The 22445-nt window shown below is 34.8% G+C and overlaps 1 pseudogene; it reads right to left on the bottom strand.

Moving 5' to 3' along the window:
• On the bottom strand, positions 1863-2512 carry LOC100623929 (annotated as a pseudogene).

Consider the following 22445-nt stretch of genomic DNA (forward strand, 5'->3'; position numbering starts at 1 on the left):
AAAAAAAAAGCGTTTGTGACCCTTGTTGTAGATAACATATCTGGCATTTCTGTGGCGTAGCTTAGGCCAGTAGCTACAGCTCTGATTAGACCCCCAGCCTGGGAACCTCCATATGCCATGGGTGCAGCCCTAAAAAGACAAAAAAACAAACAAACAAAAAAAGAAGATAGACTAAAGAATCACTGAATGTGATATGGAATTTATATAAGGAAGGAAGGAAGACTTCATTCTGGAGTAGGCAGTGGTGGTAATTCTGTAAGAGAGAAATAGATTTCAGGCTCAATTCCTACTACACCAAGGAAAAGTGGGAATTTATAGCCAAGGAGTTGGGTGGGGGCCAGCAGATAGAAATTGCTAAGATGGAACATCTGGTGAAAGGGAAGATTCTGGCTAAATCAACCTCAGAGGATTCTTGTTGTGGTAGATGAGGGTGATCAGGTAGCACTGAGGGAATGATAAGAGATGAAAAATTTGACCAAATATCAAAGGTGATTGGATATTGAGGGTGGAGGATTTTTACTAAGCTGACTTAGCAGGATTCTTGCTTTTAAGGACATGGTCCAAGGATGGAGCCTCATCGTGAAAAGTCTTACAAGAGCCCAATATTTGGTTAAGGACAGTCTATGTCATTACCTCATTCCTTTTACATTTATAATCAGAATTCTCTGTAAGGAAGATGTGTACGTTCTCTGCAATTCAATCCTTTGTATTGGTTGGCTGTCATGCATATTTAGTTTAGGGTAGGTCACATGGGCAGAAAATTCTCTAAGGTTACCTTCTTTTGAGGTTGTCTTGAATTCTTCTTCATCCCTGAAGGATTTGTTTTTGACTGCATTTAAGGTTCTGGATCAAAAGTTTTATTACTTCAGAACTTGAAAAATATTTTGGCACTTCTCATCTCCATTGTTTCTGATGTGAAATATGCTCTCTGTTCAATTGTTTTGCCCTTGTAGGTGAGGTGTCTTTTCTCTCTGGTTTATATATTTTTGATAAATTTCAGAACAATTTACATAGTATTTCTTCATATATATTTTTACTTCAGCCCTCACTCTCTTTCTTTTCTTCCTCTAGGACTCCAATCATACAAATGTTAGCTTCTTCATTATATTCCTAACAGTTCCCTGAGGCTTTATTCATTATTTTTAGCCTGTTTATTCTCTTTTGTTTAGGCTGGACAGTGTCTAAAATTCCATATCACATTCAGTGATTCTTTAGTCTGTTTTCTTCTTCTTCTTTTTTTTTTTGTCTTTTTAGGGCTGTACCCATGGCGTATGGAGGTTCCCAGACTGGGAGTCTAATCGGAGCTGTAGCTGCCGGCCTGCACTACAGCCACAGCAATGCCAGATCTGAGCTGAGTCTGCAACTTACACCATAGCTCACAGCAATGCTGGATCCCTAACCCACTGAGCGAGGCCAGTGATTGAACCTGCAACCTCATGGTTCCTAGTCGGATTCATTTCTGCTGTGCCATGATGGGAACTCCTAGTCTACCTTCTTCATAGCCATCCAGTGACTATTCACCTCCACCCCCCTAGCCAAGGTAAGAATTTTTTATTTTTTCGTCTATTTCTCTCCTCTTCCTGTTGCAGTGGATTTCCACCAATGCAAACTACATTTTTTAAAATCCATGTGTATTAAGGGATATTTATGTGTGTGTATATAGATCTATATATATTACATTATATACACCTATTTATGTAGCTATTACATATAATCTACTATCGTATATACATATTTTCACGTGATTTATCTAAATGGAATTTTTTTTCAAGACAATAGACTTTTTATTGTATCTTAAAACATCACAAATGAGTCTGAAGAATCTTCTGGCATCTTGTTTCTATAGCCGGACAACTCAGATCTTACTCATTGGCCTGATGAACTGTCCATTTTTTTTTGGAAACATAGATACCATCCAAAAATTTTCTGATATCCTTCTTCTTAACTGTTGTGACTTGCTGAATCACAGCATCTAAATTTGATACAAGTTCAATGTTGTTTCCTTTAAGAATCAACTCATCTTTCTGGGCTTGAAATACTGAACAAGCAACAATGCCAGGCCTTATCCAAACCCTGTGGATGTATTTTTCCCCCCAAAATTTTGGATTTCAACAAGAGAACCATTCTCCTGAATAACACCATTGATGGGGAAATGAGTGTACATAGACCTCATCTTGAAATGGAAGCCCAGTGTAACACCCTTGACTGTGTTCTATACATGACTACAGATAGAACAGTAGCCAGTTCCTTTCTATTTCCCTATCATTTGTCAACCTGGAGCCTCTTCTTTTTTTCCTTGGAAATGTGGAACTGATGTGGTTAAAGCCCCTTCTCAGAGTGCCTCTTGGGTCCTTCATAATAACTGTGTGTCCTTTTCGAGTGATGTCAACATTTTCTGGAATGTTGACAGTCTGATTGGTGAGAATGGCCTTCATTCTCTCAGTAAGTGTGGCAAAGAGTGGATGGATTTTGGAAGTGCCTTCTGTGCTTACCAAGTCACCACTAAATGGGATAAGTTCTAAGTATTCTCCCTGATCTTTCTTTATTCCTTCTTTTTCTTTTTTAAATTAAAATTTTTTTTTTTTGCTTTTCAGGACTGCACTTGCAGCATATGGAGTTTCCCAGGTTAGGGGTCGAATGGGGGCTGCAGCTGCAGGCCTCTGCTACAGCCCCAGCAATGTGGAATCTGGGCCACATCTGTAGCCAGAACCACAGCTTACAGTAATGCTGGATCCTTAACTCACTGAGAGAGGCCAGGAGTTAAACCCACATCCTCATGGATATTGGTCAGGTACCATACCACTGAGCCACAGTGGGAACTCCTCCATGATCTTTCATGTAAGCACCTGGTGGTGGAGTTAATAGAGAACTACCCTGCAAGTACCTGGAGATCTCCCTTTGTCTCAGGTCTACTAGAGTTTCACACTGTCATGCTAGCGCATAATCAGATTTTTTGCAACTCAAATTTTCTACTTGAATCTACTGGACAGATTATATTACCAAGTATCTGTCACAGATAAGCAAATACTTAAATTCCATTTTTTTTCTTTTTCTCATCAGAGACCTGTCTCTGATTTCCGGTAAGTTGTTTGACCATTAGTTAACCTATGTTTTCAAGAAAATTTGTTAATCTGTAGTCAGTGTAGCTAATGGAGGCAACAATTATTTCCAGCTCTTTCGAACTCTGATTTGAAAGCTGAAAAGTGGTTCTGCTTTCAGGTCAATGTTTGAAAAGCTGGAAAGAGCTGGAAACAATAAGAACAAGATAAAAAGCTATACAAAAAAAAAAAAGTTATACCAACTACAGCAGAGAGATTATGAATTAGAAAATAACCTGAAATCTCTCTGCTATGTCTTCCCAAAGATATCTTATTAATACTTTATAAGCTAAATAAGCTAATCAAATAAACATTATTTTTTTAAATTTTGTTGGTGTATAGTTGACTTAAAAAGTTGTGTTAGTTTCAGGTGTACAGCAAAGTAAATCATTTATACGTATACGTATATCCACCCCTTTTCAGATTCTTTTCCCAATAGATTATTATACAGTATTGAATACATTTCTCTGTGCTATGAAGTAGGTCCCTGCTACTTATCAATTTTGTATATAGTTTTACATATATATATATATATATATATATATATATATATATGTATGTATATGTCAATCCCAACCTCCTAATTTATCCTCCTCCCCCCATGTTTCTCTCTTGGTAACCATAAATTTGGTTTCAAAATCTTTGTATCTATTTCCATTTTGTAAGTTATTTGGTATCATTTTTATTAGATTCCACATATTAGTGATCTCATATGATATTTGTCTTTGTCTGGCTTACTTCACTTAGTATGATAATTTCTGGGTCCATCCATGTTGCTATAAATGGCATTATTTCATTCTTTTTATGGCTGAGTAATATTCCATTGTGTGTTTATATATGTATATACTGTATCTTCCTTATCTGGTCTTCTACTGATGGATATTTAGGTTGCTTCCATGTCTTGGCTATTGTGAATAGTGCTGCAGTGAACATTGGGGGTGAATGCATCTCTTTACAAATTATGGTTTTCTCCAGATATATGCCCAGGAATAAGATTGCTAGATCATATAGTAGTTCTGTATTTATTTTTTTAAGGAACTTCCATTCTGTTCTCATAGTAGTTGCACCAGCTTACACTGCCACCAACAGTGTAGGAGGGTTTCCTTTTTTCCACACTCTTCTAGCATTTATTATTTGTAGACTTTTTGATGATGGCCATTCTGACTGGTGTGAGTTGATACCTCACTGAGTTTTGATTTGCATTTCTCTAATAATTAGTGATGTTGAGCATCTTTTTTCTTGCCTTTTGGCCATTTGTCTATCCTCTTTGGAGAAATGTCTGTTTAGAACTTCTGATCTTTTATTTATTTATTTATTTTTGTATAAAGCTCTATAAGATATTTCTGTATTTTGGAAATTAGCCCCTTGTTGGTCACTTCATTTGCAAAGATTTATCTCCCATTCTGCAGATTGTCTTTTTTTGTTTATGGTTTTCTTTGCTGTGCAAAAGTTCACATTTAATTAGGTCCCATTTGTTTATATTTACTTTTATTTTCTTTAAAAGAGTTATTCTTTTTGTTTTCCATAATATCCTGAAATTTGAATGACCTACTTGTAAAAATATGTGAGGAAACTATATCTAATTGTTTTGAGAAAGATGATACAGAAATGAGTCACTTTTTTTCAGCCACAGCAAAGCATTTTATATACATTGATTAAAAATAATGGGATTGAAATTGGTGAAAATAGTAAAATGCACAAGGTAATTGAATAATTTCTATACTATAAATAATACTATTATACGCATACAAAATTTAGCAGTAGTTTTTTATACTCAATTGGATGAATCAGAATTAATTTTATCACATCATATTTAATTGTAATTTTGCATTTCAGCATGCTTTATAACATAATTTTTCATAAATCTGATGAAATAGAAACCAGTAGATGAAACATTGATTTGGTTAACTTAACTCATGTTATCTTCCTGAACAACTGTAGAGTTGTTTTCATTCTTTATCAAACACATTTTCCCTCAAATACAATATTGCAATTACAGGCTGTGCATGAAAATGTCTGTACATTGTACTAGTGCCAATGAGTAATCTCCTGTTTGGGGCTATAAACATTTCGGTTCAGCTGTTCAATGCATGTTTACATAAGCTCACATCTTCCCACTCAACAAAATTTCTAAAAGAGCACAGCTCAGTGAAAAATTGAAAAGGGTATGATGAGTGGAAAACAAGTCTATTCTTAACAAGCTATAATCAAATCATTATATGAAGCTCTATTCTTTATTCTGCATTTGGTATGATTGTCCTTCAAGCAAAAGAAAGAGAATAGGAAAAAAAGTTGACAAATAATGCTACAATTCAAATTGAAATTCTATGTAACTTAAAAAATAGATGCTGAGTCACCAAAAACAGGATGATTAACAGTATTTTTCAAATGCTTCCATAAAAGTTTTGTTTCCAGATACAGGTTACATATGGAATATTGCCATCCAACTTAAATTAGGTGCCATATCTGAAAATCACATGTATCTGGCATATACACATTACTGTGTTTTTTTTCTTCTTCTTTTTCTTTTTTGTTGTTGTTGTTGTTGTTGTTGTTGTTGCTATTTCTTGGGCCGCTCCCGCGGCATATGGAGGTTCCCAGGCTAGGGGTCCAATCAGAGCTGTAGCCACCGGCCTACGCCAGAGCCACAGCAACGCGGGATCCGAGCCACGTCTGCAACCTACACCACAGCTCACGGCAACGCCGGATCATTAACCCACTGAGCAAGGGCAGGGACCGAACCCGCAACCTCATGGTTCCTAGTCGAATTTGTTAACCACTGTGCCACGACGGGAACTCCTTTTTTCTTCTTTATAGTATGGTGGCCTTGGGTAATTGGACTTCTTACTTGTCAGCCAAGGGTTCTAACCTTGAGAGCTCCAGTGACCAAGGTTAAAGAAAGATGCACTGACTTTTATAATTTAGCCTCAGAAGTCAAATAACATCACTTCTGCCATTCCCCTTTAGAAGATGCAGTCAAAAGCTTGATAAAAGAAAGGACAAATAGAGTTCCTGCTGAGGGACAATGGATTAAGAATCTGACTACAGCGGCTTGGGTTTCTGCAGAGGTGTGGATTTAATCCCCAGCCTGGTGCAGTAGGCTAAATGATCTGGCTTTGCTGCAGCTGTGGTATAGATCTCCCAGCTGAGGCTCAGACTAAATCTCTGGCCCAGGAACTGCCATATGCTGCAGGTGAAACCATTTAAAAAAACAAAAACAAAACAACAATAACAAAGGATAAGAAACATAAACTTCTACCTCTCAGTGGGGGATGTGTCAAAGAGCTTACAGCCATCTTTTAAAACCACCATATACATAGAGTATGTGTATGTGTTTATGTATGTATGTGTATATGTTAATCCCAAACTCCTAATTTATTTCCTTCCCCCACTATCCCCTGTGGTAACTATAAGTTTGTTTTCTATGACTGTGAGTCTATTTCTGTTTTGTAATTAAGTTCTTTTGTACCAGAATTTTTGATTCCTCATATAATTGATATCATTCAAAATTGATATCATATAATTGATATCATTCCATATTCATTGTAGTACTATTTCCAATAGTCAAGACATGGAAACAACCTTAGTGCCAATAGACAGATGAATGGATAAAGAAGATGTGGTACACATAAATGATAAAATATTACTCAGCTGCATAAAAATGAAATGATGCCATTTTTCAGCAACATGGATGGACCTAGAGATTATTATACTAGGCGAAGTAAGTCAGAGAAAGACAAATTATGATGTCACCTATATGTGGAATCAGGTTTTTTTTCTTAATAACAAGATAGTCTTTTCTTCCTCAACCTTTTCTAGATGCATCGTAATAGACATTTATCTTCCAATTAGAAAGTATGCCTTTAATGGATACTTAAGTATTGGATTCCAATATATCAATCAATTTGATGACGAATATGTAATGTGAATAAAATGTTGACATTTTCATCTATTATGGAAGCTGTAGGAATGTGGTCATGTGGACCACAAATGTGTGGTGAGAATAACTTAAGAAGACTGTCTCACAGGAGGAGGAATTATCACAGGTGTCTTTATAAAATGTCAGTGGATATCACTTTTTGAAGCCTGACTTTCCATTTAGATCAAATAACTTCTGTCTTAGGTGACATTACAAGTATTTTATTCCATATTTGCTTTATACACCTGCAACCTGGAACAATAGGTGTTAGTATGTTGTCTCCTTAAGCAGCAGAACTTTAGATTTATTTTTAAATCCTGTTTCAAATATAATTGCCCTTTCTCTTTTTACTGCCTGCCACTCTAATCATATTTTAGAAATGTTTGAACTCTTAAAGAACTATGTTGTAAATCAGTCTACACACTATAGATATATTTTTGTAAATGAATCCTCTATATTTTGATTGTGATTTAATACTAATTGGAAATATTTAGCAAAAAAATTCTGCAGTTAAAACAGTCAGCAAACACAGACTTTTAAACTTTTAGTAAATTACAGTTATTAAAACACTTAGTTCAAAGGATATTATCCCTATAAATTTAAGAGGGGACCTGAAAAGATAAAATGAAGAAAGCTTAAATATTGAATGTCATTTAATTTTGAATTTTGAAAATCTCAAATCTTTAGAAGAATACTTTTTTATAGAACACTTTTTTTTTTGGCTTTTTGTCTTTTTAGGGCCGCACCCGCGGCATATAGAGGTTCCCAGGCTAGGGGTCTAATCGGAGCTGTAGCCGCCAGCCTAGGCCAGAGCCACAGCAATGCCAGATCCAAGCCGCTTCTGAGACCTACACCACAGCTCATGGCAATGCCAGATCTTAGAATGCTCATTTTTTAATTGGACTGATGTATATTCTATACCAAAGTGCAATAAAACTGAGAAGGGCTTTGATTCTTTAGTTTGCAATTCTAGAAAAAATATTGTTAATAATAAAAAATAGAACTTATTAAATGAGTTTCATTTTTAAAAATGTTTGTCAAGGATAAACACTCTGCAGAAAAAAATGCAGCATCTGTGAAAATGCTAGAGCTTCAATATTTACATATTCAAGTGCAGGAAAAAAAAAAAACCTTTAAGAAAACACTCCATTAGAATTTGTTCTCATCTCAGCACTTCTAGAGAGATTACATTTTTAATAAGAAAAGATTATAGGTTAAAGAAGTGTCTCATTTTCAAATTTAACAACAATAAAATATAAATTTGAAGATTATTGCTGGTACTTTTACAAAAATAAGCTAATAAGATCATATTGAAATGATTTAGGAAGAAAAATGCAATAAGATATTAGAGATAATTAGGGCCAAGAAACTGAATCACATAAAACAACATGCAAAGTACTTCCTCTCCTCATATTATCCTCAATTTGTTGCTCATATAACAAAAAAGAAATAAAAAACTTACCTCACTGACAGAGTTGGGTTTCTGTTTTAGAAATAATTTTATTTTTAAAAATGTTGCAGTGTATTTACTACATCCTCCAGTATGACACATTGATATGTAGATAAAGCAAAATGTTTCAAAATTAGATTATTTTATTTCACTTGATTCTCCTTTTTGACTCTGAAAATCACCCCTCTTGAGATAAGTAATATATTCAGTCATATACTACTCCACTTTCTTTCTGTACTTTTCTTTCACCTTTAGAATGAGAATGGAAAGGGAAATGACAGGAATCAATTAGATTTTTGTTTTAATTGAGTGAGTCATCTAGGCTGATTCCCATTCATTCTTAATACCTTCTGAAAAATATACCGGAGTAGCAAAAGTCAGCGGTCACACATGAGAGTGGGCATAATATAGATGCGAAATGCTATGCTGAACCTACTCTATCATACCCTATCTGCCCCTAGACTGCTTTGTCTGGAATCTAAGTCAAATATTTTAATGCTCATTTGTAATTGGAGGAACAAGTCATTCCAGTTAATATAAGGAGGGAATAGACCTTTTTGCAAATGTGTTAAGGACAAAAAAGTGTTCAGATGATAAAAGGTAAAGATGTATGAATTGAAAAACAAATATTCCAGCAGGTCAGATGAAAAGAATCACAAGACATCTTTCATTTTACAATAAATTGCACCATTCAGTGCCTGTTGTGTGCTAAATAGTAGATATAAGCTATTATAATATCTACTACATGGAGTGTATTTTAGAGGTAAAAATGTATAAGGTAGGAAGATATTTATAATAAGGAGAGTTTTAGACTGGTCATATATGAAAATTTGGGATGGTGGAAAATAAGGAAAAGATTTATGCATGTGGTGTAATCTTATTACTGAGTGAATTAAAAGATAAAAAGGGAAAAACCCCATAGGTAAATCTAAGTCAGGAAAGAGATTTTTAGTATCCCAATTTCTGAGATATAGTGATAACTGTTCTGCTAAGGCTCGCTGCAGATGTGAGATTTTCATGCAAGCATGAAATATCCTGCGACAGTCTTCAATTAGAACAGCATGAGTCTATATTCCCAAGGACCTGGTCTTCAAAAGCAATATTGTGAGGCTGAAACCTGTCACATTAACATTAAAAAATGTACATACTTAGCTGTCAGATCTCATCTCTAAGAGGAATGTGTAAGATTTGCTATTCCTGGCTGGGTCCAGACATAGAAACCAAGGAGATTCTTGATAAGCTGGTAATAGAGCATTGTATGACCTCCATGCATAAGCATCTTTAGGACATTATGAAGGAAAATAGATTTATAAAGTTTCAAAGAGCTGGAGGAACAATAGGAAAATATGCTAACAAGTAGCAGAAAATCAAAGATATTGTTCATAATCTTGGAAGAACAAGGCTTTTCCTTTGCAAAATCCTGAAGTTGAATAAGAGATAATAACATGTTTCATGTGAGAATATAGCTTAAGGAGTCTTGTGTCTCTGTAAATGAGATATATCCAGGAAGAATCCAAAGTCAGCAGTGGACCACAGAAACTGCTGACAAGTAATGTAATACATATAAGGTACAGGCAAGAAAATTCCTTGCCAAAGGCCCCTTTCTCTGAGATCTGAGCAAGAGAGTCAGAACCTTAGGTCAAATTTAGAGAAGGACACAATGGAAGACAGGACATAGATAATATGGCTCCAGGCTGGAGTATCAGTGGTGGAACAGACCTGACTGTGTAAAGGTACATAAGTGAGTAAAGAATCCCAAGGTATAAGCAGTGTAGACAAAGACGGTGTACAGAAGAACCTGTTTAAGTCTAGAGAATGCAAGCCAAATACTTCTGTTACATAAGACAGGACTCAAGACAACCAAACAGACTTCCTTGCCAAGGATAGAGGTGGAGAGACATCTTAAAACAACATATGTTAATCACTGTTTCTTGTTTAAGCACCATGGGATCAGGTCACCACATTGTTGGTTAAAATCAGGAGCCCATGGAATTGACATAACAGCTCTGTGGGTTATGTAGAGAAGTTCCCTTTAAAAATTTCAGTTTGATATAGGGCAGAGAATATAGACTTGCAGGAGAGAGATGATTTAATGCAATTCCTGATAAAGAGGCTTCCTAAGCACTCACTATGCAATGGATAGTGAGAGATACCATACATGTGTGATGATCTAAACAATTCACCCATGAGTCAACCTGTAAGATTAAGAAATGATTCATCCAAAAGAGAACGTAAACCTTTGGAAAGATTGTAGAAAATACTTAACCAGAAGTTAAACCTTACAATTTTCTTTTTAAAGTGAGTAATTACAATTATTTCTTCATTACAGAGAAGGGAAAGTACAGGGTATTATAAGATAATAAAAGAGTATACTGTGAGAAAGCATTTTAAATTGATTGCTCAAGAAATTTCTAAGACAACAACATTTAAGCAGTGATCTGATGGGTAATTTTAACTTAATTATGAGAAATGTGGCAATAGGAATGGTTATGTTAGAAGATGGAAGGCGGCATTGGGTTAAAATAAGATTTGATCTACTCAAAGAAATGAAGAAGATCAATGAGGGCAGAAGTCTAGATTTTTGAGGCATAGGGCCCATGAGAGAGAGCTGGGAAGTGAGTTTGGGTCCAAGATCCAGTTACCCAGTGCTTTGCAGACCATTGCTGTTAGTTTCTTATTTGTTTTTATTGTCGTTGTTGTTGCTTCCTCAGTATCTTTTTTAAGATTTTTTTTTCCCCATTATAGTGTCCTCCAGTTTTAGTATCTGTGTGATCAGATGATTGAATTTGTTTTAGTTAATTGTTTTTGGCTCTCATTGGCCCTTTCAAACTGGGAAGAGATGCCATTCCTAAATACAGGACAATTCTCAGCAACAGTCCTTCAGTAATTGCGTCTCTGCCATTGTCTATATATTTTTACTAAATAACACCTATTGTTTGATGGAGTCTGTGAATCTCTCTGTGCCTTCTATCTGTAATTTGCTTTTATTGTATTCTTTTAAGATCTCTCTTTGTTATAAGTGAGTTTTTGAATACATCTGATTGATCAATTTTTGATTATGACTAGTCTAGAAATTGATTTAATTTAGGAAAACTTCCCTCTGCCTCCTCCTTCCCTCTAGCAGTCATAATAACTTCCTATCTTCCTTCATAAGGAGTTTTACTTGCTTCTTTACCTTGGTACTATTTCCTAATTTCTCTCATAATGTGCTCTGTAAGCCCTTTACTTACCCTTTCTTCTTTTTAAGAAATATTCAGGCACTTATTTTAAGATGACTTTCAGATCCTCTACTGTTGAATTCCTTTGTTAAGTTGCTTTATTTCACAAGATAATTTTTTTTAACGTTTGCATTTTAAAATTTACTTTTACCACTGCTTTTTTCTCACTTGTTTTGTGATCTTTATTTGCCACTTCAAATGCTCATTATAAGAGATTTTAGTTTCCACATTGTCTTTTTTTTTTTTTTTTTTTTTATTGGGGCCAACCTGTTTCCAACTTGAGATTTTTTAGTTGCCTGCCCCCAGTCCTGGGCCCTACAATTTGAAGCTGTTGTTCAGAGGTAACCAGGGAGGTATCATTGCTCAAGTAGTCTGGCCCAAGGCAAGGTTTAATACCTGTCACCTTTCCTCTCACTGCCCTAGGTCAGCAATATCCATAAAAGTCACGGCCATCACGCTCAGTTTCAGATGGTTTATAGTCTTCATTCCTGGGTAACAAAGGGCCTCTTCAGTGACTAGTTTCATGTTGTGAGCTTAGTTTTGGTTCCCTGTGATGCACTGACCACTTAGCCACCAAAAATCAAGCTCCACATGCCTCTTCTGCTCTCGGAATTGAATGCAGCAGGACCACAGTCTTAGTGTTTATTTCCTGCTGATAAATTGCAAAGTTTATCTTATTTTTGAGCATGTCCGTATTCACTGCTGTAATACAATATGAACTTGAATCACTTTATGACAAAGAGTGACAAAATCCAAATTACAACTTGAAAAAGATCACTCCTGCAGCTGAGTTCAGAATAGATGGGAGGGGCTAAATGGAAACAATAATAGGAGTGTAGGGAAAGAGAGGCAATCACGAGAATGCATTTGAGCATGAAAAAGTGAATCATCAGTGGTGGGAATCCCAAGTGACTTCTGACCCCATGGTGTGAAATGTCAATAATCCCAGCCCCTTACTACACAGTGCAGTTGGCATAAGAGAGAATCCAGGCCCCTAAATTAATTCCTCTCAATTCTATCCTCCCTTTTAAGGTCTCCGCAACCCCCACCTGTTCATCATCCTCCTCCGTTTGTAGTATTCTCTGTTTACTTTGTTTTATGGTTTCTATATATTCTTTTTCCTTTAGTTAGTAATTTACCAAATTTTTGTGTCTTAAGTCTCCTTTCTTATTTTCATAAAATCAGAATGATGTGGTCCAATTCTTTGTTGGTAACAGAGTTTCTGCCAAGAAATAGAGTTGAATATGTGTGTTTTCATAAATTGTAATACTACCCAGCATAAGACAAAATAAAATAAAAAGGAAAGTATGAACTGAGTTGAAGAAAACTCTCAATGGCCTCCTCAAATTTCTTTTTGACTTTTAAGGTTTAGCACTCACATTTGTTCCTGTATCTCAAGTATTTTGCCTGCAAGTAGAAAAGTAAACTGTCCTATCTTTTAAACTTATTATTTTTATAAAATAATCCTAAAATAAAGGGTTAAACAAATTGTACCCTGACATGTACTCTTGTGAAAACAGTGATTTCTTCAATTGATCCTAAGGCTTAATGCATTGAAGACATGAAAAATGTTAATCGGATCCTGAAATCTGTCATAAATAGTTTTCAAGAAAGAATTATGCAAATATTACCTCTAAACTCACTACTACAGTTATAGCTATTTGAGGAATATCATTATATATACCTTCACAGAGCACCAGAAATACTCCACACTTGACAGGAAGCCAAATTTATCCTAACCAATTTATTCAAAAAGTAGTTTTTTAACGATGAGGCTCAAGACATTTTTAAAATTTCACAGAAAAATCAATGTAACTTTTCATAATTGTCCTATGAGATAGTCAAAACTGTAGTTACCCTGGACATGAAATACTGACTATAAAATACTTAAATGCCATGATATAGCTATAAAAATAATCAACTGAATAATATTTCATTCTGAGAGATAAATATTTATTAAAGATCTTGAGAGGTTGCTGTATAGCAAAATGTATAAAAGCATCAGTTAAAAATAATTTGCAATTGATTTTCCTCATATTTCCTTTCTACCTTACATTTCTACATCCCTACCAGTAAGGCCATTCTTGTTGGTACAAAGAGATGTGAAGTTTACTCTCTTTATAGTAACAACTTTACTTGTTACTCTGGCCTCCTATCTTCTAAATTGCACTTGCCAAGGCTTAACTTGGAGATTTTCTATTTGTAGAACTGCCCTTCACAGAACAGAAACCACATGTGGCAACTTCAGATCAAAAGCCTCCTGCTGGAGATGGAAAAATTTGCAGATTGTAGTTGAACTTCTTTCTGCTCAGGCTCTGTATAGTCCCTTCCCCCAGCTGCAAGAGAAACTTTAAATTCCAAAGCTAAGGTAGTAGTTTCTCACATATGTCATAGTGCCTAAAATCTGTTGAATTCTTGCTATCTTTGACCTTCAAGTTATGTATGTCTAGTTCTTACCATATTTTGGTTCAATGAATAGTTCTATGATCATCCCTTCTTCTTTGATGATGTTGACATTTGATATATTTTTCTGCCACATGAACTTTTTCTTAGCAATTGGCTTTTGGTGCCACTTCATAATTCTTTCTTTTTTCTTTTGCGCACTTTTCCTTTCTCCACATAAAATAAACTTACAGATACACGAGGCTTAGAAGGAAAGTAAATTACTGCTTTTTTTAAATTGAATTTTTTCTCAATAATTACCTCACTAGATTCATATTTATTTACATGTGCTCTAATCTGTATTCCAAATAATTAAAATGCAAATCAGAACTACCATGAGATACCACCTCACACCAGTCAGAATGGCCATCATTACTAAGTCCACAGATAACAAATGCTGGAAGGGGTGTGGAAAAAGGGAACCCTCTTGCACTGGTGGTGGGAATGTAAGCTGATACAACCGCTATGGACAACGGTATGGATATACCTTAAAAATCTATACATAGAACTACCATATGACCCAGCAACCCCACTTTTGGGCATATATCCAGACAAAACTTTCCTTAAAAAAGACACATGCACCCTCATGTTCATTGCAGCACTATTCACAATAGCCAGGACATGGAAACAACCCAAATGTCCATCAACAGATGATTGGATTAGGAAGATGTGGTATATACACAATGGAATAGTACTCATCCATAAAAAAGCACAGAATAATGCCATTTGCAGCAACATGGATGGAACTAGAGACTCATACTGAGTGAAACAAGTCAGAAAGAGAAAGACAAATTCCATATGATATCACTTATATCTGGAATCTAACATAAGGCACAAATGAACCTTTCCACAGAAAAGAAAATCATGGACTTGCAGAATAGACTTGTGGTTGCCTAGGGAGAGGGGCGGGAGTGTGATGGATGGGGTGCTTTGGGTTAATAGATGCAGACTATTGCCTTTGGAATGTATTAGCAATGAGATCCTGCTGTGTAGCACTGGGAACTATATCTAGTCACTTATGATGGAGCATGATAATGGGAGAAAAAAGAATGTGTACATGTAAGTGTAATTGGGTCACCATGTGCCGAGACCAGCTCAGCAAGATGGGGCTGAAGAATGGGTGCTGTGGAACTTAAGGAAAAAACCAACCCAAAACAAATGCCAACACAAAGCAAAACACAGAGACAGACAGTAAATGTGGGAACCCGGGGGACTCAAGGACTCTAGGACCAAGAGCCCCGCCTCAAGAAACCACATCACTTTTATTTTACCCTTTTGATGAGATCACATGAGGAGGGGCTATGAGTGGATAATCAAGCAAGAAGACTGGAAAAACATTTTTTGCAACAGTGGATGATCAAGCAAGAAGATTGGAAAAACATGTCTTGCAACAACCATGCTGTACAATAGAAAAAAATTGTATTGGGGAATAAAAATAAAAAGAAATAATTAAAATGCAGCAAATTTCAAAGGCTAATATCACCTATGAATACCATCAAAATTCATCTATAGATAGACTATGTTACTGGCTAAGAGGAATTAAGGTTGTGAATGGCAGTAAATTTGTAAATTAAGTGATTAGTTATTCTTAGATTATCCTATCAGGGCAATGTAATCACGTGTCCTTTAAAGTGAGAAATAAGGTAAGAAGAGAGATCAGAGTCAGAGAGAGATTTGAAGATACTGTGCCACTGGCTTTAAAGATGGAGAAAAACTGCAAATCACAAAAGCAGGCAGCCTTTGGAAACTTGAAGGAAAAAAAAAAAAAATGACCTCCAGAAAAGAATGCAGTTCTGCCCTGCCAATACTTTGATTTTAAGACAATGAGACTTCTAACCTGAATTTGTGTTTTTTAAATCCACTAAATTTGTGATAATTTCTTACAGTAGCACTAGGAAACTAAATCCAACACATATGCACTATAAATGTATTACTCAAAAATCATAAATGGCATTGTTTTGTATATAATTAAATTTTATAGTTTATCTGCTCTTTAGTAGAAGTTCATACTGCTTGACTAGATTCCCTAGCCTTTGACTGTTTTTATGATCCTGACTTGTGTGCAATAAAATGTGACCAGAAGCAACTTGTGGCACCTCAATGTAAGGCCCATCAAAAACATCACATAAAATCCTCCATACTCAGTCCACATTAGCTGCTGAGAACTGAGAAGCAGGAGTCCCTATATTGAAGTTGCAGAACTTCATGGCTGAGGGAGCCTTTGATCTCTGAATGACCATGTGGAGCAGAGTCTCCATCTCCTTCCCCATTGCAACTTACATACAGCTGGGACAGAACCAAAAAATAATATTACATAGCACTATTACATACATAATATATAAGTATTACACATACTTAAATAAGACTATTTAAAGTTGTTCAACTTGTTATACTTGCCTCCTACCTTTTCAAAGAAAATCTCCTAGTCAGCATACTTTCAAAAGTATAATATTTAATAACTTTTTAACACAATAAAATATTTTTTAATTTAGTATTTTTTTAACTTTTCCAAAAGCATTATATTTGAGAGCTATTGATAAGGTTACATAAAAATGTAGTTATTTCAATTACTAGAGGTTTTTATTGTAAGAATGAATTACATTTATCTGCTTTCGTGAATATGTATTATACATTTTCTTGGAATTTGGGGAGGTAGTTTTTTGGAAATATGCATATGCATATATATATATGTATATATTAGTTTGGGAATGAATTTATATGGGAGAACAAATATACATAATTCAAAAACTGTACCATTAGCAAATATATCACAAAACTAATAAAAGAGATACATGAAAAGTCAAGTTGGTTATAGCATGTCTTTTTGGAGGTTTTGTCAAGCTGCTCTCCAAATCATTTTTCAGTACTATCAAAAGTAAAATCACTACCAGCTATGTAAAAAATCTCAAATTGCACCAGTCCTTACAATTATATATTATTGTCAGATTGAAAACAAATGTACAATATTGGTATAAAATAATATCTCATTACCATATTATTTTATTTGACTTTTTGCTATTTCTTTGGGCTGCTCCCGGGGCATATGGAGGCTCCCAGGCTAGGGGTCTAATAGGAGCTATAGCCCCAGGCCTACGCCAGAGCCACAGCAACGTGGGATCTGAGCAGCATCTGCAACCCACACCACAGCTCTCAGCAATGCCGGATCCTCAACCCACTGAGCAAGGGCAGGGACCGAACCTGCAACCCCATGGTTCCTAGTCGGATTCGTTAACCACTGCGCCACAACGGGAACTCCCCATTTTATTTTTAATTGTCTTGATTATTAGGGGATTATCAGATTTTTTTGTCATTTGCCATTCTGTGTCTCATTTATTTGAATTACTTGTTCTGTTCAGGCACATTTAATAGCAAAGTTTGATTGTATTTCACTGGTCTAAACGAAATTACATGGTCATACGCTGATGAGGCTAGAAAACATTTAAATTGTGTTTTATTCCCCTAAACAAAATCTTGGGTATATTATGATGAAGAATGAATAACTGGAGTTTGTATGAGTAATTGTAATTTTTCTGTCTTTACATATTCCCAAACTTTTAAGTTATAAATCTCTAATTTATTGATTTTAAGATTAGAATCAGACATATATGAATGGATTACCTCCAAATTTATCAATCTTTAACCCATAATTTCTACTTTCCTCTGTTTTACGATACCCTTCTCTAAATTTTTAAAGAAATGTTCTGCATTTGGGGCATAGAATTACTTTTTTTCTGATTCAGAATTTATTTGATTTGGAGATATTGTTTATGACTTATATGATGAAAGAATCTCTCTTTTAAATACGGAGAACACATTGTTAAATCACTAATTATTCAATAGCCAGTTTTTTCTCAGTTTATTTTTTATGATTTATCTGTCAGATACTATATACATTAGGGTTTGTTCTAAATATAATGATTTTTTTTTAATATCTTCTAGAATTTATGTGAATGCTAGAAAACTTAGGGGAATAGAGTGTGGGAAGACTCAGAGAATGTAAGAGAAGCCATAACTGTAAATTAAAACTCAGATAGTGGAGACTTACCTTGAACCTTCAAAGTTGTGGTTTTGCTAGTGTTACCAGGCGTCTATAGCAATTTTTAAGTCTTTGAGAGAGTTTCTGCCAATTATTTCAGGCTACAGCTTCAAAGCCATTTTCAGTTCATTTCCAAGAAGCTACCATGAATCACATGTGCTTTATTATTATTATTATTTATTTAATTATTTTTGCTGCACTCTGGGCATGCAAAAGCTCCCAGGCTGGGGATCAAACTCAAGCCAAAGCAATGACAATGCCAGATCCTTAACTGCTAGGCCACCAGGGGACTTTGTCCTACACCTTATTTTTTATTTTTTTGATTGTAGTTGATTTACAATGTTGTGCCAATTTCTGCTATACAGCAAAGTGACCAGACCCATCCTTTTCCTCATACTATCTCATACTTATTTTTTATTCAGCCACACTGTTGACTTTTCATACTGATTCTAATTATAGGTAAATTATCAGAGATATTTTATGTAGAATAATAGTTCCTTGGCAACCAGTAATATTTGGTCCTTCTAATTTCAAACTTTGTAAATACTTAAAAAATTCTCTAGAACACCCAGGGAGTTTAAAATGGCATCTTAAGCAGTGTGTAAGCTTTTATTGGAAGATCTTTTATGGATAAGGAATATTCCATAAATTCATGGTTTGCAAAAAAAAATCTTTAAGTTTTGTTAAGTTGCATTGAATTATTTTTTCTATGAGTTCACACAATATTTTATAAATTTATCTTTTAATATTTAAATGTAGTAAATAACATAATTTTTACACTTGGAATCTTGAAGATAAAAACAATAGTCATTGTTATTTTAAGCATATTTCAAGATTCACATTAATTATATTTATTAGCGTTCATACGCTTGTAAATAAGTTAAGTAGATTTATATATTATTTTCTTGTGTATTTTAATACATATAGGTAAAATACATTTTGATTTTATCCAAAAGGTATTACTTTATCAGTAAAACAATTGTAAAATGTATATTGCTAGCATTTAATAAACTGACCTATTTTTGTATTTTTAAAATTTTTCCAGAAAAAAGTGCTAAAGCGGCATACCAGCATTTATATAGTTTTATTTTCCTTCTCTTTCTGATCATCTTTGTGTACACTTTTACATTCATTCAGTAAAATTTGGAAGGAGCTAGGTTATTAGATTATTACTTAGCATCCAACTACTGATTTGCATTTTCTTCCTTGAAAAGATTCAGGCAAAAAACATGTGAAATCAGCATATTGAAGTATTTCTTCAATATTACAGAAATGCTAAACTCAAAATCTTGACAGAAGACTCTGATAACTAGAGATCTATATATGCACATTTCACTCTTAAAAAATAAGGAAAAGTAACTCACCATTGAAGGTACTTATATGAATTCCATAATGTAAGATCTGACAGTACTTTTTTTGCTACTTGGCTTTAGGAAGCTGTTTGCCCTCCCAGCTGGCACACTTACACCCACAGGGATTATTCTCAGTGCAGGGCACACAGTTTCATTGTTGCCATCTTTAAAAATGAACCTGAAAGCCTACATGGAAAAAAAAAAAAGGTGCTTTCACATCAATCTCAATTCAAAACTCACTTCAGAAATTAATGAACAAAATCTCAGTGGAAATTGCATTAACGAGATAACAGAGAAACAGAAGATTTGTTTCGTTTTATCCTTTTTGCCTAGTGTATCACATTTAAAAAAAGTTTTGATTTAACATATGTAATGCTTTCAAAGCTACCACTTTGAAAGAGTTGCACGGAGCATATCAATATCAATTTATCACTTTCAGTTTAAAAAAAAAATCTGATGACCTTGACTATTTAGTGTATCTGAACATGTTTTATTTTTAGTAACCTGGACTATGGATCACATAACAGTTTGATTTAATATAAAGACAGTCTTCCTTTTGATTGAAATAATTTTGCATCAAATTGAAAGCTAGTGGAGCCATTTCCTAGGGTTACCTTACATACTAAGTAAAAAATGTGAATTGTCACCAATTGTATTTTATGTCACTATAAAATGAAACTTGAGTTGTTTAATTTTTTTCTTTCTTCTATAGTCTATGAGTGACGATCATCTATTCCACTGAGGCAGGAAAGTAGCCCAAAATGTGTCACATGATAATGCATAGGGGAACAAGTAAGGAAGCAAATGAATAAATAAAATGAGACCATTACACATAAGTTATACACACACACACACACACACACTTCTGCAAAATTAAGTAAAATTCTTAAAGTGTGCTTGCTTCAGAAATATCCATGATGACCACCTCAGAGCTGCAGGTATTAAAATGGTTTATCCATCTAAGCTTTGTTATGCACTGAATGAGGGTGGTCTTCATATTATAAGCATGATAGAGCATGCTTTCTGCACTCATACTTTCCCTTGTAATATTAGCAGTTATCGCAAACCTATATTAAATTTGAAAGAGCCATCATCATTTTAAGTGAATGAATTGTGGGTCTAAACCTAACCATATACTGGGTGTTTAGAAAACCAAAAATCTTGGAGTTCCCTGATGGCCTAGTGGTTAGGGATCCAGCATTGTCCTTGCCAGGGCTCAGATCACTGTTGTGGCTCAGGTTCAGTCCCTGGCCTGGGAACTAATAATGCATGCCATTGGTGCAGCCAAAAAAAAAGAAAACAAAAACTCTCAAATGGTCCTTCCCTATGTCATCTGCCATGGCCTATTTACATGGTAGCCAGGACAAGAGAAAGATATCTAATTTTTTGATTCTTCAGAAGGACCAAAATGAACCAAGCATATGAAAACTGCAGATATGAAATTTAGGGTATACAAATATAATTCAGTGTTTTCTCAAAACCATGAAAAGCAACACTGTGGTTTCAGCGCTGTTGGCCAGAGATTCCTCTACATGTAAATTAGAATTGATTGTTCTCTCTGATGAGTGAGTAGAAGGCTTGTAGGCCTGGGTTAATGAGGGACTGCTCTCTGAATAAGTAAAATCTCAGCTGAGTGCTTACAGAAGAGAGTACTGTGAAATGGAAAAGACACAAGGATTAGTTTGCTCCAAATGTCAAGGACAATTTAAGTAGAGGCACAGAGGTGGAAGAGGGCAGAATATGTGAAATGAATGAAAACTGAGTTTGCCTCCATTTAAGGTACAGGCAAGGAAGTCTTAGAATCCTGCTTGTACTGGTTCTATGAGAGCAGAAAAAAAAAAAATGCTCCAAAAATCTGTTCTTGAACTTCCTAAAGATGTACAGCACCCACTAGCATCTTTTAGGAGCTAATGAATCCATATTCAAGGCAATATTCATTTTACATTTGTATAGTGCTTTTGGATTTACAAAATTTCCCTAAATACAGGATCTCATTTGACTATGACACAACAGCTCTGCAGTATGCAGAAGTCAGATATTTTGAAATTCACTTTGAGTACTCATTGAATTAGTTCTTCTAACATTTACTGAGCATCATCTATGCCTGATTTTATGTTCTAGAAATAAGAATGTAAATGAAGGATGTAAATTAAGAACAGTAGATTAAGAAAAATCTTTGGGGGAAGAGGCAGATATGGAAACAATTACCTATTTTGTTACAGCCAAATATTTTCTCTTAAACACATCAGTAAATAAATGATGTAGAGTTTTCATTTTCACCATCTTAAATTAACATCTATAATTCAAGGCATGCCATACAGTTTTTTAAAGTTTGGAAAGCGAAGGAAGCACTAGAAGGAAACCAGGCAAAGTGGGCAAGTGACAGGTTTCTTAGGCTTTTCATGGATTAAGTTCTGAAAAACTATTGAAATAAACATGTCCAATTCAGAGTGTTCAAAAAACAGATAAAGATTTAGGACTAAAGGGTGACTTTATTGTCATGTGTATATGCTGCTTTGACACTGAATAGGAGAAATAGCTAAGGCCATGTTTTTGTCACAGCTAATTCAATAAAATGTTTTGTATAGTCTCATGTCCTGGTGTTTACTAAGAGAAACTAGCCTAGCACTGAATCATCTGAGTTCCTTCATCCTATGATAAAGGTTTTGCTGTTTCGGTATGTAAAGAGCCATCAAGAAAAATGACTAAGACTTTTACCTTTGACTTCTGAAGGAATTATGTTGCTCAGAGTGTCCATATATATTGTTCTAAAATATCCCTATTCTATATCTAGAATTCTGCCTATTTCCAATTTTGTGAATCCTGTTCCTTATATATGTGCTCTGCTGCTCTTCAGTAATAATGGATTTGAAAGCTGATTAAGACATGGAAAGCTCTTCTTATGAAATTGAATAAAAGTATAAATAAAT

The sequence above is a fragment of the Sus scrofa genome, chromosome 16, assembly GCF_000003025.6.
Source record: "Sus scrofa isolate TJ Tabasco breed Duroc chromosome 16, Sscrofa11.1, whole genome shotgun sequence".
NCBI classification, from domain to species: domain Eukaryota; kingdom Metazoa; phylum Chordata; class Mammalia; order Artiodactyla; family Suidae; genus Sus; species Sus scrofa.